Below are 15,107 nucleotides of genomic sequence, written 5' to 3' on the forward strand. Positions count from 1 at the left end.
ATAAAGCAAAAATACACTCACAAAAATAAAGGTTTCCAGGCTGGGCAATGCCTTCACTGGATTCAAAACATTCAAAAATCACAAACACCAAAACACCAACCTGCTTCCTCAGCTCCCTCTCCTAAATGAAAAGCAGAGGCCTCCTTTTATGTCAGGTGGCTGGGCGCTGATTGATCGTTAATTAAACTAATCATCTAATCAACCCCAGCCACCTGAACACAATGAACCAAGGCAGGTAGGGGAATTTAACCCCATCCCTGCCAATTTCTAAAGAGCAGAGCTGTGCTCTGCCACAGTCCTGTTCTCATGTATACATGAATAAAAGACTTCCTTCTTCAGCTCAATGAAAATAATTCAGGACTTGAAAGGGTTAAGAAAAACTGCAAAAAATGCTGTTACACTGATTAGAGTAAAGAAAGGGTTTTTAAATTCTTGATTACAGCCCTTTGAAAAAGAAAGAAACATGTCTTTTACATTTGTTTTTTCACCAACATGACAAAAGTCGCTAAACCTTATCAGAAGAAAACATAGTCTACATGTAAAGGTAAGGGGAGCTCTGTACTGCAATTGCTGGGAAATCTTCCAAAGACCAGACACTAGGCCTTTTGAATTAATGTTTAAATACTATAAACTAATATGTTACTTGAGGCCTACTGAACTACTTTCTTACAATAAGCTACTGACAAACATCTAAAAGAGTACTTATTTGTAAAGTGTACTAAACATCTTACTGGACGTGGACAACAGTACTACCATGGACATTGAGACGTATTTATTAAAAATCTTCATTCCTCATATTTGGCTGAATCTAAACACCAGAGGAGAACTTTGCACAGAGGAATTTGATTCTACTTTGCTTTAACTTTTCCATGTTCCAGTGAATCCGGTTGTCAAATGATTATAAGTGAATTTAATTCTCAAAAAAGGTGAAGGACAATAGCACTGGCTACAGTCGGGCGTGATGTTGGCAGACACTATGTGATACTTGTTAAAGACATGAGTGTCAGGTTCTAGGAAGTGCTGTAATATCTGTAGTTAAAAAAAAAATGTACTAAACTGCTAGTGGACCCATCAATTAATATACTGCATTTAGCAGATCTAGTTGATCTAGATATTAACCATTTTAAAGTGTTATTCAGGGATCTCAGGATGTACATATAAACATATCAGGAAGCCACGTGGTTTATGAGCTTATGATAATACTGTGCCTTCATAAAAAGCTGCACTTACATGCAAATGTATGGTGCAATTGAGATGTAGACTAAGTTAAGATCCCCTAAACTCATTTCATTTTGTGACCTGATCTTGTAGAAGCATGAAAGGCTAGTAAACTATCCTACAGACTGCATCCTTTTTTCAAACTTGCAACACATTTTAGGTGGGCATTGAGTGACTTAAGCAATATCGGCATGATCCATAACAGCAGAACGTGTTGTACAAAAGAAATATCACGTGCAAAGGGACATTTCATTCCTCCAACTCACTTAATTGCTACTGCATGCCAGATGAAAGCCTGAGATCTAGGAGAGGCATGATGAACAGAGAATGCTTCCTTAACAGGGGTACAAATCAAACTACACTAAAGAGACTCCCCTGCCGTGTCAGAGGTTTTGTTTTTCATTGCCTTGTTTCACCGCTTTTGTATTTGGATCGGCTACCATTTTTGCCTCTGAGCTTCAAAATTATAGGCCTACTGTTTTGTTTGTTTTCCATTTCATTGACTACATTGTTGCAAAGTAAAGTATTACATATTGTTTTTTCGAGTACTGACTATTAATCAAAGTACATGAATAAGAATTGTATTTCGAGCAAAACATCTGCACAATAACAGTCCCAAAACAAAAACACTCCAGAAATATTGCATTTATTAGTATTACTGGTTTATTTAGCAGACAGCTTTAACCAAGGCAACCTACAGAGACTAGGGTGTGTGAAATATGCATCAGCTGCAGTCACTTTCATCTCACCTGAAAGATGGAGCAAAAGGAGATTAAGTGACTTGCTTAGGGTCACACAATGATTTGAACTGGGGACTTCCTGGTTACAGGACCTTTTCTTTAACCACTGGACCACACAGCCTCATATAAACAGTTGTCTTTTTTTATGTGAGCTTTTACATTTGTGTCAATTTTTACACATAACCAACTGCTAGATTGTATGTTAGCCTTATTTTATTTTAGCAAAGATGCCTTTGCCATTTCACTTCCACAGAGAAAATACTGGTAAACACAGGTGATAGCTTTAGTTATCTGTAGAACAGTACTGTGAAGGGCCTCAGACGCAATATTATAAAAACAAACTGTGTGGTGGTTTGCAGAGACACAGAGAGTAAGTGGTATGATTGTTGCATCCAATAGTGTATGTATTGGAACCCATATACATTAATTTGTATTTTGTTGCTTTTGCCCTTGTGCCCATTTCTTTATGGTTTTAAGTCTAGCTTTCCTGAAACCTGACATCATCACCCACACCACACCCCTCACATCCTGACAAGTCTATATTAAGTAATTTCACACTGGTCAAATATCTTACCCTTTCCAAAATGTCCCAGATCCTGCTCTTCTCTGTACCCCTGCTTCATAATCACATCCTGTTCATGGAAAAAAGACCTAGCTCCACACTTGGAGCACCACCTCCTCGACAGAATTGAGACAGAGAAACCAACTCTCTGTTCAAAACAAGAGAAGAGGGGCTGAGGAATCACATTTCCTCGTGGTTGCCGTGCTTGCTTAGTGACAGCTGTGGAATGTCCACCTCACTAATGAGACAAAAACGCACTTGGCACAACTTTACTGTCAATGACTCAAATGTCAGGGATGCCAAGCAAATTTCTTGTGGAGAAAAACACTGAGAAAAATGCTAAGTTTTTTATGTTTTCGCAATATATTTAAGTACATTAATTTGGGAGAATTTATATATAGAGCTATGGACAAAAGTTTTGCATCAGCTAAAACTTTAGGATTGAGACATCATATATATATATATATATATATATATATATATATATATATATATATATATATATATATATATATATATATACATACATGCATGAACATAATTTAGATATTTTATTTAACATCATGTAATCAAAAAAACTACAAAATTATATCACAAAATTCTACCGGAAGCCATAATAGTAGTACAGTATTTCTTATTAGACTGACATTTTTCAATTTTTGTCCGTTTTTCATTAAGATATGGAAAATTACAAACCGGCATGTAATTCAATAGGTTAACATAACATTATTCAACAGGTTTCATTCAACTTTATTAAGCATATTAGTTAATTCTATAGGGCGATGCAAAACTTTTGGAAACCGTGAATTTGTCTAAACAACACACATACAGAAAGGCAGAAAAACTGAAACACCGGCCATAAATGTCAATAAGATGCTAGGGCCAACATGGTCAGCCAGGATTCAAGTATGCGGCTCATATTAAGCTTTGTCCACACAACAGATTTTGTTGATCAATACTGTAGGGCAGGGGTTCTCTAAATATGGCCCCAAACATTGCTGCTTCTGTTGAGACAAGCATTTTCTTAAAAATATTTTTAAGGGGTTTTCAATATGAGTTCAGGAGCTATTCAGCCTGCCATAGTCATGATGTATGCTAGCTAAAGTGTCTGTTTAGTAATAAGGGATCCAAAGCTACCGACCACGAGATAGTGCATGTTCTTCTTCTTTGTCCTGATAAGCTGATCCCTTGGTTACTGGGAGCTCATGTACCTTATACATCAACTGTCTCCCCAGAACCAATATACAGCATCAACAGCCTCCCCAGAACCAATATACAGAGTCACGTGTGGAACTGCAAAGGAAAATGTCATTGGACTGTACAGGTGACTTTCACAGCCTTTGCTGGAAAACGGGCTTGCAAATACCAACAAACTAAATGATGAGCTAGCCAGTTCAAGTTTCTGATACAGCAGGTAGTGTCCAGAGGGCTATGGAAGAATGCATTAAACATTGTAGTAAAATGCTGATTGTAGATTTTAATTATTGAGAGTATTATGTAAAGTACAATTATTACCATAAAGCAATAGCCAGTAGGGGGCATCAGATAGCACTGATACAGAATGTCCAGTTTATTAGGAAAGGGAGGGGGTCCTATTATAAAGCAAGAGATCTGGACTAAGTGCCACATTACTTCATCAACTGTGAAGCATAAAAGTACTGGAGCAGTAAAATATGTAGTTGAAAAAGCATGGCAGTGGGTGTTTGGTATATGTATCCCAGACTGCAATTGCAACCAGTGAAATTAGAGCACCGTGTCACACATCTTTAAGAAATGACAATCGTCCTGGAAGTCAACCATCGATCTGTCTACTGTCTGGTTAGAAATGACTGGTGAATGATCGTGGATGAGGACTTGTGACGGAAACATGAGTTCTAGTGATGAATCTTCCTCCTGACCTGTGAGGGCGCTAAAGAACGAGAGGAGAAGTATCTGGAAGGGCTGGCCTGACAGTTCGTTTCCGGGTCAGGGAAGTGGGTCAGCCTGGAAAGAAGCGAGACTCTGTTGTAAGACCGTATTGATTTGAAAGGTAAACGAGAGGCAGCTGCAAGTAATAAGGCAGCTGCAACCGTTTACCTCGATATCATGCGGGATTACATATAGGGGCCAGGGTAACGCTGAAATTTTCCTTCGTTTGGGTACAACGCTGGAGAGACAGAAGGATCGAGAGAGGAGCTCTCAGTAAAAGAAAAGAAAGAGTGTTGTGTGTTGTTTGTGTCTATGTAGATAACTGTCTGTGTTTTCACCACTAGACAGCTAAACGCACAAATCCGGATCTGTCATGAGGGTCAGCACGAACCGGATCACCACTGCACCAACCGTCACGAATTACCTGTGTCTTCACCACCGCACACGCACGTCTGCACTCACCCAGGACTGGTGACCGTGTGTTTGTTTTGTTCGGGACTGTGCCCTGTTATTTCTATCCCCGGGCTTTACACATTGTTGTGTATAGCCGCGGATTTATTATTTGACGGTCACCAGACCTGGATTACAAATAAAAGCACTTTTTTCACTGGATATCGTTGTCTGTTCATCACTCCTGCACCGCATCACCGCTACATCTGTTCCCCTTACCAACCACTTTGCCACAGGACTTGACATCTGTAAGGCACCAACCAATATGCACAGCACACTAATCACTGAATGCAAAAGTCCACCTGTTGCTAGCAACCACCTGTTTTAAAAGACTATTTAGTACAGTAAGTAAAGAGAGAACTATGTTCATTTAAATCTCTTGTAGAAAACCACCTTTTCCATGTGGCATGGTCACATTGATAGGAACACTACACCCAAAAGTGCTCTTTGCAGTTGTACAATGCAGACTCATGCAAAGTGGAAAGACCCTGAACTCTAATCTTACAGGTAGTAGTTTTTTACAGCATGGCTAGAGGTAAAGACTATTTTAATGACCTAAATAGTGGCGGATCTTAACACCTAGGGGTGATTTATTTATACATGTATTAGCATTACTGCATACAATGTTCATACAATGTTAATACAGTGAAATTAAGTTGAAAAATCAGGCTTATACATTTTAGGTACAAGTTCCGCCATGCTTTAGATCACTGAAGTAGACTCCCTTTAAAGTGTAAAGGATGCATACCTTTACTGTATAACATGTCATATATAACACAGCGGTGTACAGCCATAACAATATTTTTATTAATCAGCTGGGAATAAATTTCTCAACTTTTACTTCAGAGGGTTCTCAGTAGTGAATTTATCGAGTGAGAACACTATGTAACACAATTTTTGTTCCTGGGTAGTAAGTGTTATTTGCTAATTGCTTATGCCTCAAAAGTATAGAAAATGGCTATTATTCCCCACAAACTTTGCTTTTGTGACCAGGACAGTGATATTTTGAAATGTACCTATTTTCAATGAGAAAACGGTCTTTTCGTTCACATAAAGTCAGAAAAAAACAACATATGAATCCAAATGAACATGTATTTATACTAAAGTAATACAAAAATGACTACAAAAGATTTAGAAGTTAGTAGTTTTTCCAGATTTACGATTATACTGTAAATCACTTTCATGAATCAGCCCCCAAATGTAGTCTCCCATCATGTTCTCGTTATACTGTCCTTGGTAGCGGCGTTCAGAGTCCAGTATATCCTGGTGGAAGCGCTCGCCTTGCTCCTCCGAGTACGCTCCCATGTTCTCCTTGAATTTATCAAGATGAGCATCAAGGATATGGACTTTGAGGGACATCCTACAGCCCATTGTGCCGTAGTTCTTCACCAGAGTCTCAACCAGCTCCACATAGTTTTCGGCCTTGTGATTGTCCTGGAAGCCCCGAACCACTGTGACAAAGCTGCTCCAAGCCGCTTTCTCCTTACTAGTGAGCTTCTTGGGGAATTCATTGCACTCCAGGATCTTCTTTATCTGTGGTCCAACGAAGACACCGGCTTTGACCTTTGCCTCAGACAGCTTAGGGAAGAAGTCTTGAAGGTACTTGAAGGCTGCCGACTCCTTATCTAGAGCTCTGACAAATTGTTTCATAAGGCCCAATTTGATGTGCAGTGGTGGCATCAGCACCTTCCAGGGGTCCACCAGTGGCTCCCACTTGACGTTGTTCCTCCCCACAGAGAATTCGGTCCGCTGTGGCCAGTCCTGCCTGTGGTAGTGCGCCTTGGTGTCCCTGCTGTCCCAAAGGCAAAGATAGCAGGGAAACTTGGTAAAACCACCTTGGAGACCCATCAGGAATGCTACCATTGCAGCCTCTTGATGCCATCTCAGAAAAATGCAGATATGTATCCACTTAGGCAGCTGGAACTAAACTGCTGGTGGGCTTAAGGTCCCTGTATTTATACTACTATTTATATTACTGGAAAGTTATAGAAGTTACTCCAAGTTTACTCAGCACTGAATCTATCTGGAATGTTGTGGAAAATTGGTAAATTTCAAAATATCACTGTTCTGGTCACAAAAGCAAAGTTTGTGGGGAATAATAGCCATTTTCTATACTTTTGAGGCATAAGCAATTAGGAAATAACACTTACTACCCAGGAACCCCAAAAAAATAAAAAAAATAATTGTTACACGGTGTATCCAACCCCTGCTCCCTCTGGCAACATTACTTGTTTTCTATTCCTAAAATAATCACTCATTTCAGTCAGCGCACCAGCATTGTTGCACGAGGGAGTCGGCTACGTATGATGCCCAAAAGAGAGATTCTCTTCCTCCAAACGAGCGTAATCAAGTAAAAATCGAAATATGTCTATCCTGCTGATTTGTGATGTGTGAACCGATATATCAAAATCATCTGGGTTATGTTGAAATCCAGGAAAGTAACGAAGTAGAAGTACTTTGTTACACTACTTAAGTATTTGTTTTCGGGATCTGTACTTTGCTTAAGTACTTTATTTTTGGGATACTACTACTTTTACTCAACTAGGCTTGTTTAGAAAATATTGTACTTTTTACTCCACTACATTTCCCACAATCGTCTCGCTACTCGTTCTCTCAGCACAATGACTCTTGCGCTGGCAAGGATTCTGATTGGATAAAGCAGAGCCGCATGCGCAAAGAGTCTGCTCGCCTTGATGATGACACAGCATGTTGATGCCCAACCAGAGACCGTTTTGATTTTTAAAATAACCCATCAGCAAACACAACGTTTAGCTGCGGAGGATGCATTAGTAATTTGGAAGAGTAACAGGAATCTACAAACAGTTTATAAACGTGATTTCACATTTGTTTTATATTTGATCCTAAAATTGTTTCATGAATTGTGTTTTATTTACGGATAAAGGTAGTAACTAAAATTTCAATTCCTGACTTGAGATTTAAATTGGAGCCCGAAGGAGCGGGCTTAATCTTGTGGTAATGATCGCTTCATGCAGTTACGTGCCCGAGCCAAAGGCTCCTGAGGGCTCAACTGCTATTAGAATATGGATACGTTAAACAAAATTTAAAAAATACGTTTTTCTAATAGTTTTATCTTGATTTTATGAAGAACTAGTTTTTGTTGCTAAGCGTTTCCATGAGTAGTGCTGTTTTCTCAAAAAACATCCGAGGTCTGTTCAGGCTCTTTGGTTTAATCCAAGCGGTGGACCCTGTAGGCTACTTCCAGTTGCGGCGTAAATAACAATTTAATACCCGACCGTATTTAATTATAATTAGCGGTCTACTTAAATCGGATAAATTGAATTTTTCACGGGTCTATCACGGCATAAATAGCAGAATTCGCGGATATTTCACGGCTGTATTCATACAATATATATAAAAAAAACAATATATAATCTCCAAGGCTCAGGAATACTCATGTATGCTTACCTTCATAAAACGGGCCGTCTTATTTGTTAAATGTCAGTATGCAGCATCCACCAGCTGACACCCTCTGTCCTGGGGTGTGAACACTTGCCCATACATTGATATGGCACGTTCGGCATACACCGAATTCACCGGAATTGTAAGGCAACGTTTTGCCAACTTGTAGATACATGGAAAGCGGTCAGAAAGCGTGACCCAAAACTCAGTCACTTTTACTGGCATCTGCAATTCTCTGACATAGTTCAAGTACATTACGTTCGTAGTCATATTCGTTCTGCCATCCAGGTACTGTTTTAAGTAGATTGGCTTCAAAACACAAAAGATGCCTGACTTGGGTCAAAAACGCAAACAGCGCTTAAAAAGCATGCAGCAGGCTGTTTAAATCGAGGTGGCTTTAACTGATCGTACTTCTAGTACTGATTTAACTCTGCTGTGATTGACTGGAACACTTCTTGTCTGCGGCGGTTTTTGGCTTGGCAACCTGAAAGTTATTGCGATGCCATAGCCTCGACCCAGTTTATCAGAGCAATCGCTTTGTTGTATGCTTGGTAGATAGAAACCTTCCGACTTTCAAACCAAGTCAGACGCTGCACGAACCTGCTTGCATTTTCAGCCACAAATTTCACTTGGTCAGCAATGTCACTCTGTTTTAAAAGATCACAGATTTTAAGCAAATAATGTGTGCCTGGTGTGACTTCAAGCTCGTCACAAACAAATTGCTGGTAGTACTGTATATTCTTTGCGTGGTAACTCACTGCATTAAACCACGAATTCCACATTGCAATCACTGGTTCTGGTGGAAGAGACACTGCTACAGGAACTTTGTCACTTTGATTGGCAATTGACTCCCGGTATCGTAATTTATGACTTGGACAATGCTTAAATGTTTTTTTTTTTTTAAGAAGAAACCAGGATATCTACATTTGGGAAACTTGTACGCCAGACATCACTAGCCAAGGAAAGAATATGTGCATTGCAGGTAAGGTGAATTGCATTCGGCATCATTCCATGCAACACATCAGAAAACGCTTTATTCATGTACATCGCATTGTCAGAGATAAATGCAGAGGCCTTGTTGAATTAAGCCATAGTTTACAACAGCCTTTACTGTGGCTTTGCTACAGTTGAGAAATTTACAGACTCAAGCTGAACAGACTGTTAAAAACACGGTCAGGTCGTTGTCATTCCAGCTGCCAGGTACAAATAAAATGTGGAGTATATAGTTATCCTGTGCGTCTGTTTCTTCGTCGGCTACCATTGAAACTGGATCGCATTCCGCCAGTGCAAATTTAACAGGCTCAACGTGCGAAGCAATTAATTCTGGTAAATAATCCTGGGAAGTTTGTTTGCACACGGAAAACTTCCAGCGTTTGCTAAGTGTTTGTTGAAGTACTCCCTTAGTTTCGGATTAAAATTTTTTTCCAAAGGTATGATGGCAGCAGTGAAGGCCTCCACTAGCTCGAACGTTGCTTTTTCTCTTGCTGAACTGCTTTCACTTGCTCTTTTAAACATCGATGTAACTCTCGCTTGCTTTTTATTTTGGGCAGTAACTTCTGCAGTAAATTTACGTCTGATATGTGACTCTGAAGCAATATGTCGATCGGTCGTGTTTTTTCTTGAAAAATCTATAGTCACGTTGCAAGATGAACAAAACAATTTACCGCCGTCTGCATGTAAGGTTCCAGTCGGGAACTGCTTCACACGGTTGGTGTGTTTTAGTTCAACCAAACTGATGTCGCATGTACTTTAGTGATACTTTACTGCCAGTGATTAGAATTAATTATCACATCAGATGGCCACATAAAGGAAGTAAAGTGTTTTTGCATCACACTGACCTGCTTTTGCATCGCAGTGACCGCGGAGAAGTTGTAAAACAAGCTATTTTATCAGTAATTCACATTGTATTTTGAATAATATTTTGAAGGTTAATTTCGCGGACAATCCTGTATTTCTCAATTTGCGATTTCGCGGAAATCGTGTAGACCCGTAATTATAATATTCTACTTACATGAAGCTGTTCGTACCCTGTTTTGTGAAGTGTTATCGATAACTTTTTTCTTTAAGAAAAATAGGATTTGAGTGTATTTTGTACAGCCAGCTAAATATCAGTATTTAATGTTAAGCTACTTTTTATGTGTTATTGGTAATTGTGCTGTTGTGTTTATATAGTTTATTCAAAGTGTTGTCAGAGAATAGGTACCGTTTCTGTTGCAGGTGATCTGTTGAAATAAAGTTACTGAATGTCATTCTGCATCCATTTGTTTTGCAACTTGTGAATAAAACCATAGCTGCTGTGTTGTTTCTACTACTTCATGTATTGTGGTATTATCATGTTTATGCATTTTTTGTACTGTCTTTAATGTATAATGCTTTTTTTTTTTTAACTGTATAGCATGTATTATGCGTTTCTCTGTATTTTAAAGTATTATGGATTTTGTGTTGTTACTGCATCTTGTAAAGCTCTTTGTGAGGGTCCACTATGAAAGGTGCTATATAAAATAAAGATTGATTGATTGCGTTCAGAGCATGTGTACAATAAGAACGGAGATTTTCTTCCATCAAGCAGGACAAGGTCAGTAATACCAGAAGTGAATACATACTGGAGGTCTGCAGGACGTATTTTTTTTTTTTTTCAGGTGGATTTCCATGGGTAGAATTTAAGGGCAGCTACTTTTTACTTCTGATGCTTGAGTACTTGTATATGGAATACCCTATGAATAAATACAGAATATTAAATCTTACACTGAATAAATAGTTACTATAAACAATAAGGCCTATATCTATATTCCCCATCATATTTTTGATAACAGTTAATCATTTAAATGCTCTATTAACACCCCAAGTAGCAACCTATATCCAGCAGAACAGAATGTAGAAAAAAACATGCAAGAGGATTATATTCATAGCTGTATGCCATTCAGGACATCTTACAGAATGCAACATGGTAGTTTCCCTTCAAGGGTGTAAAGAACTATGTGGTAAGACAAATCTGTGACAAGGCATATGCGGTTTGCAGGGATGGAGGGATTAGAGTCTGCAGGCAGCCACTCAAGCCCTTTGCCTTGACTGGCTGATGCCAACAGTCCAAGCTGCTTGTGACTGAGAAATGATTTGGACATGCTTTTGTTTACCAGTTATCCCTTTGTAGGTGTATGTTTTAACCTGTTTTGTAATTGCAGTGGTTCTGGTACACTGGCCATGTGTACAAGTAGATGATTGTACGATAAAATGTACTGTAACATTTTTAATAAGCATAACATGCTGAAGCAATGTGTGGTCTGGTTAAACAATCTTTTTTTTTTGTTTCATTTGATATAACTTGGTTATTGGTATGGCTCTTTTTAGACAATTAATTTTGTCACACAAGTAATTAACTTTGTACAATAACATCATTCTGACTACCAGTTTTACAATCACTGAATTCGTAAATGCGCTTTTCTTGTGAATAGCTTGCTTGTTTGGGGGTTCTACAATTTCCACAACACTCAAAAAGGGCAACATTCTTAGAAAATTCTATCATTTAAAAGGAGGAATATTTTTCATTTTCTTCCAGTGTAAAAAAATAAAAATAAAGTACAGTCGACAGCATGATGAATGTGTCAGTGAGATAATAATAATAAAAATAATAATAATAATAATTCAACCTGTGTTAGACACGTGACAGTTCTTGACAAAATAGGTCAATTTTGTCAATTTATAGTAAAAGCAATCTAGAAAAAAGCAACCTTTAAAAAAAAAAAAAAAAAAAAAACAACATTTTATAAACAACGAGTCAGGTGCATGCTTCTTGACACAGTTAACTTGATATTTTCATGTATTTAATATTTACTAATTTATGTAACCATGTAATGCATATTCAGTGTTAGGCACTGATATGCAATAATAATAATAAAAATAATCTATTTTATATAACGCCTTTCATAAATAAATATCGCAAAGTGCTTAACTTAAGTGAAAACAAAAAATAAATAAATAAAACATACAAAATATATTAAAACAGTTGGAATTAAAAATGCAATGACAGTAAAAGTCATAAGAATGCCAATTTAAACAAATGAGTTTTGAGACGGGATTTAAAATAGACAAATACTCAGAATCACGGATGTCAGAAGGAAGTGTGTTCCACAGTTTAGGAGCAGAGGAGGGAAAAGCCGTGTCATCCAATGTACACAGTTTAGTCAGGGGAACAACCATTAGGCTGGTATCGGAGGACCGCAAAGCACGACTAGGAGTGTAGGTGGTAACTAACTCAGAAATGTAAGAGGGAGAGGTACCTCTATTGGCATTCAAAGTCAGCAGTAGTACTTTGTAGTCAATGCGGTATTTGACTGGTAACCAGTGTAATGATTTCAGTATGGGGGTTATGTGACCACCAGAGCGAGACCTCGTCAGCACCCTAGCAGCGGAATTCTGATCATATTGGAGCTTTTGAAGGGTATTCTTTGACACTCCAGTAAGTAAGGCATTACAATTGTCAAGCCTGGAGGATACAAACGCATGAACAAGCTTTTCTGCAGCAGAAAGCAACCTAACATGCTGCTCAAAGGTTAATCTAGGGTCAAAAATGACCCCCACGTTTCTCATTTTAGAACGAAACTCCATTAGCACCCTGTCAATGGTAATGTTTTGACAACTGAATTTCTGCAGTTGATGCAGGGTTCCTAGCATCACTTCAGTCTTGTCGCTGTTGAACTGCAGAAAATTCTGTTTCATCCAGAAATTAATGTCAGCAAAACAGTTGGTGAGCACAGAAAGAGCCAAGTCAATATCAGGTGTGGTTCGCAGATAAATCTGAGTATCATCAGCATAAATATGGAAATTTACACCGTGATTTCAAAAAATTTGGCCAATTGGAAGCATATATATGCTAAATAAAATTGGTCCCAGTATGGAGTATGGAGCCCTGAGGAACACCGGAAGAAACCAGCTCAGTAGTAGATCTAAAACCACCCAGAGACAAAATGCTTTCTTTCCAGAAGATACGAGTTAAACTAACCAAAGGCAGTACCAGATATGCAATCAAGTATGTATATAAATCACAACCAAACTAATTCCACTCAAAATAATAATAATAATAATAATAATAATAATAATAATAATAATAATAATAAAATGCTATTAGAATATGGATACATTAAAAAAATAAAAATTACATTATTCTAATAGTTTTATCTTGATTTTCTGAAGAACTAGTTTTTGTTGCTAAGCGTTTACCTCAGTATTCAATGAGTAATGCAGTTTTCTCAAAAAACATCCGAGGTCTGTTCAGGCTCTTTGGTTTAATCCAAGCGGTGGACCCTGTAGGCTACTTCCAGTTGCGGCGTAAATAACAATTTAATACTGGGCAGTATTTGATTAAAATATTCTACTTACATGCAGCTGTTCATACCCTGTTTTGTTAAGTGTTTGTTATCGATAACGTTTTTCTTAAAAAAAAAAAAAAAAAAAAATAGGATCTGAGTGCATTTTGTACAGCCAACTAATATCAGTATTTACTGTTAAGCTACTTTTTATGTTATTGGTAATCGTTAGATAGATAGATAGATAGATAGATAGATAGATAGATAGATAGATAGATAGATAGACGCAATGCACCAATATGTAGCATAGCACATTAATTGTTTCTGTGCAGTTGGAAGACTGGTATATACATATTTAATGCCCACTGCACTGGTACCCTAGTTTTGATCCATTTATAACTCACCCAAGAGTTAACCCTAGGATGTAGATATCTAGCAACCCGTTTCATTAAAAGCATTTTGACATTTGTATGAACAAAGAAAAAATGGACTATACTTTTACCTGAAGACCTGTTTACAACATACATATATTTCAATACATTTTCCATGCTTACGGGTGGATCGCACGAAAAACAGTTCACGATCCAATGCAACGCCTCCCCCGCTGCAACTGATGCATCAGCTGCTTACAACTCCACATGCATCACACACACACACACACATCTTGTTTGTCACTGGGAAACTTGTAATCTTGCTAATTTTTCATCGCTCAGTAAGCAAAAGTGCCACAATGTCCATAGCCCAAGCACGTAATATATATATATATATATATATATATATATATATATATATATATATATATATATATATATGACAGTATGTCCAGTAAGACATATTTCCTTGCACATAAAAGAACTGCCCCTTTCAAGAAACTGCTTCCAGGATTTGGACCAAAAAAAATGCCCATTCAAAGCAAACGATACAGCGCGCGTCTTCCGTTCAAATAACAAGTGTCCAAGTTAGCCTCTGTATGGACCGGCTTGGATCGCCTACCTGTGCGTTTCGAGTATTGTCCCTGTGGAATGTGGCTGAGGCTGTGTAGTCACAGAACGCAGCGGCTGGGATGCTCCATAGTGTGGGCTCGCCACCTCCAAGCAGCTGCTGTATAGTGATCCTGGCGCTGGTCATGTGATTCTGAGCATCACCCTCCTCAACTGATCCAGCGTTGAGTCACACAGTCTGTGAGACTGATGGGTGGCTGGTGGTACATTGTGACCGGCAGCAGGGAAGGAGCCTGAAAAAAAGCCGGCAGAAATATCATTGATAGTGCTAATGGACAGTGGTGCAGGTGCGTGGTTAAGTATGTGAAGTTGCTCGCGCACTTATTGCATGCGTACTACGGGGCTCCCCTGGGTCCTAAACCCCGCAGACACAAACGGGAATTGCAGTAATCACACACAAGGTTTGCTGACATAAGGGGTTTACAATAAAGTTTTGATCAAAATGCAGGAAAACACTTGTCCCGGGAGAAGTGCGATATTGATCGCAGTACTATTAACACCAAAT

The 15,107-nt window shown here is 38.4% G+C and overlaps 1 protein-coding gene across 3 annotated transcripts in view; it reads right to left on the bottom strand.

Moving 5' to 3' along the window:
- The window catches only part of LOC121322296 (anion exchange protein 3-like), an 83,687-nt gene extending 68,836 nt beyond the window's left edge, over positions 1-14,851 (bottom strand). For 2 of the 3 annotated variants that reach the window (XM_041262078.1, XM_041262076.1), the window contains exon 1: positions 14,595-14,851. The gene's annotated coding sequence lies outside the window, so the exon portion shown is untranslated. Of the gene's footprint in view, positions 1-2,532; positions 2,679-14,594 lie in introns of those variants that run through there. The other variant, XM_041262077.1, reaches the window with a different exon arrangement.
- Between the last annotated feature and the right edge of the window lie 256 nt (positions 14,852-15,107).

Source organism: Polyodon spathula, chromosome 10, assembly GCF_017654505.1.
Source record: "Polyodon spathula isolate WHYD16114869_AA chromosome 10, ASM1765450v1, whole genome shotgun sequence".
Taxonomy (NCBI): domain Eukaryota; kingdom Metazoa; phylum Chordata; class Actinopteri; order Acipenseriformes; family Polyodontidae; genus Polyodon; species Polyodon spathula.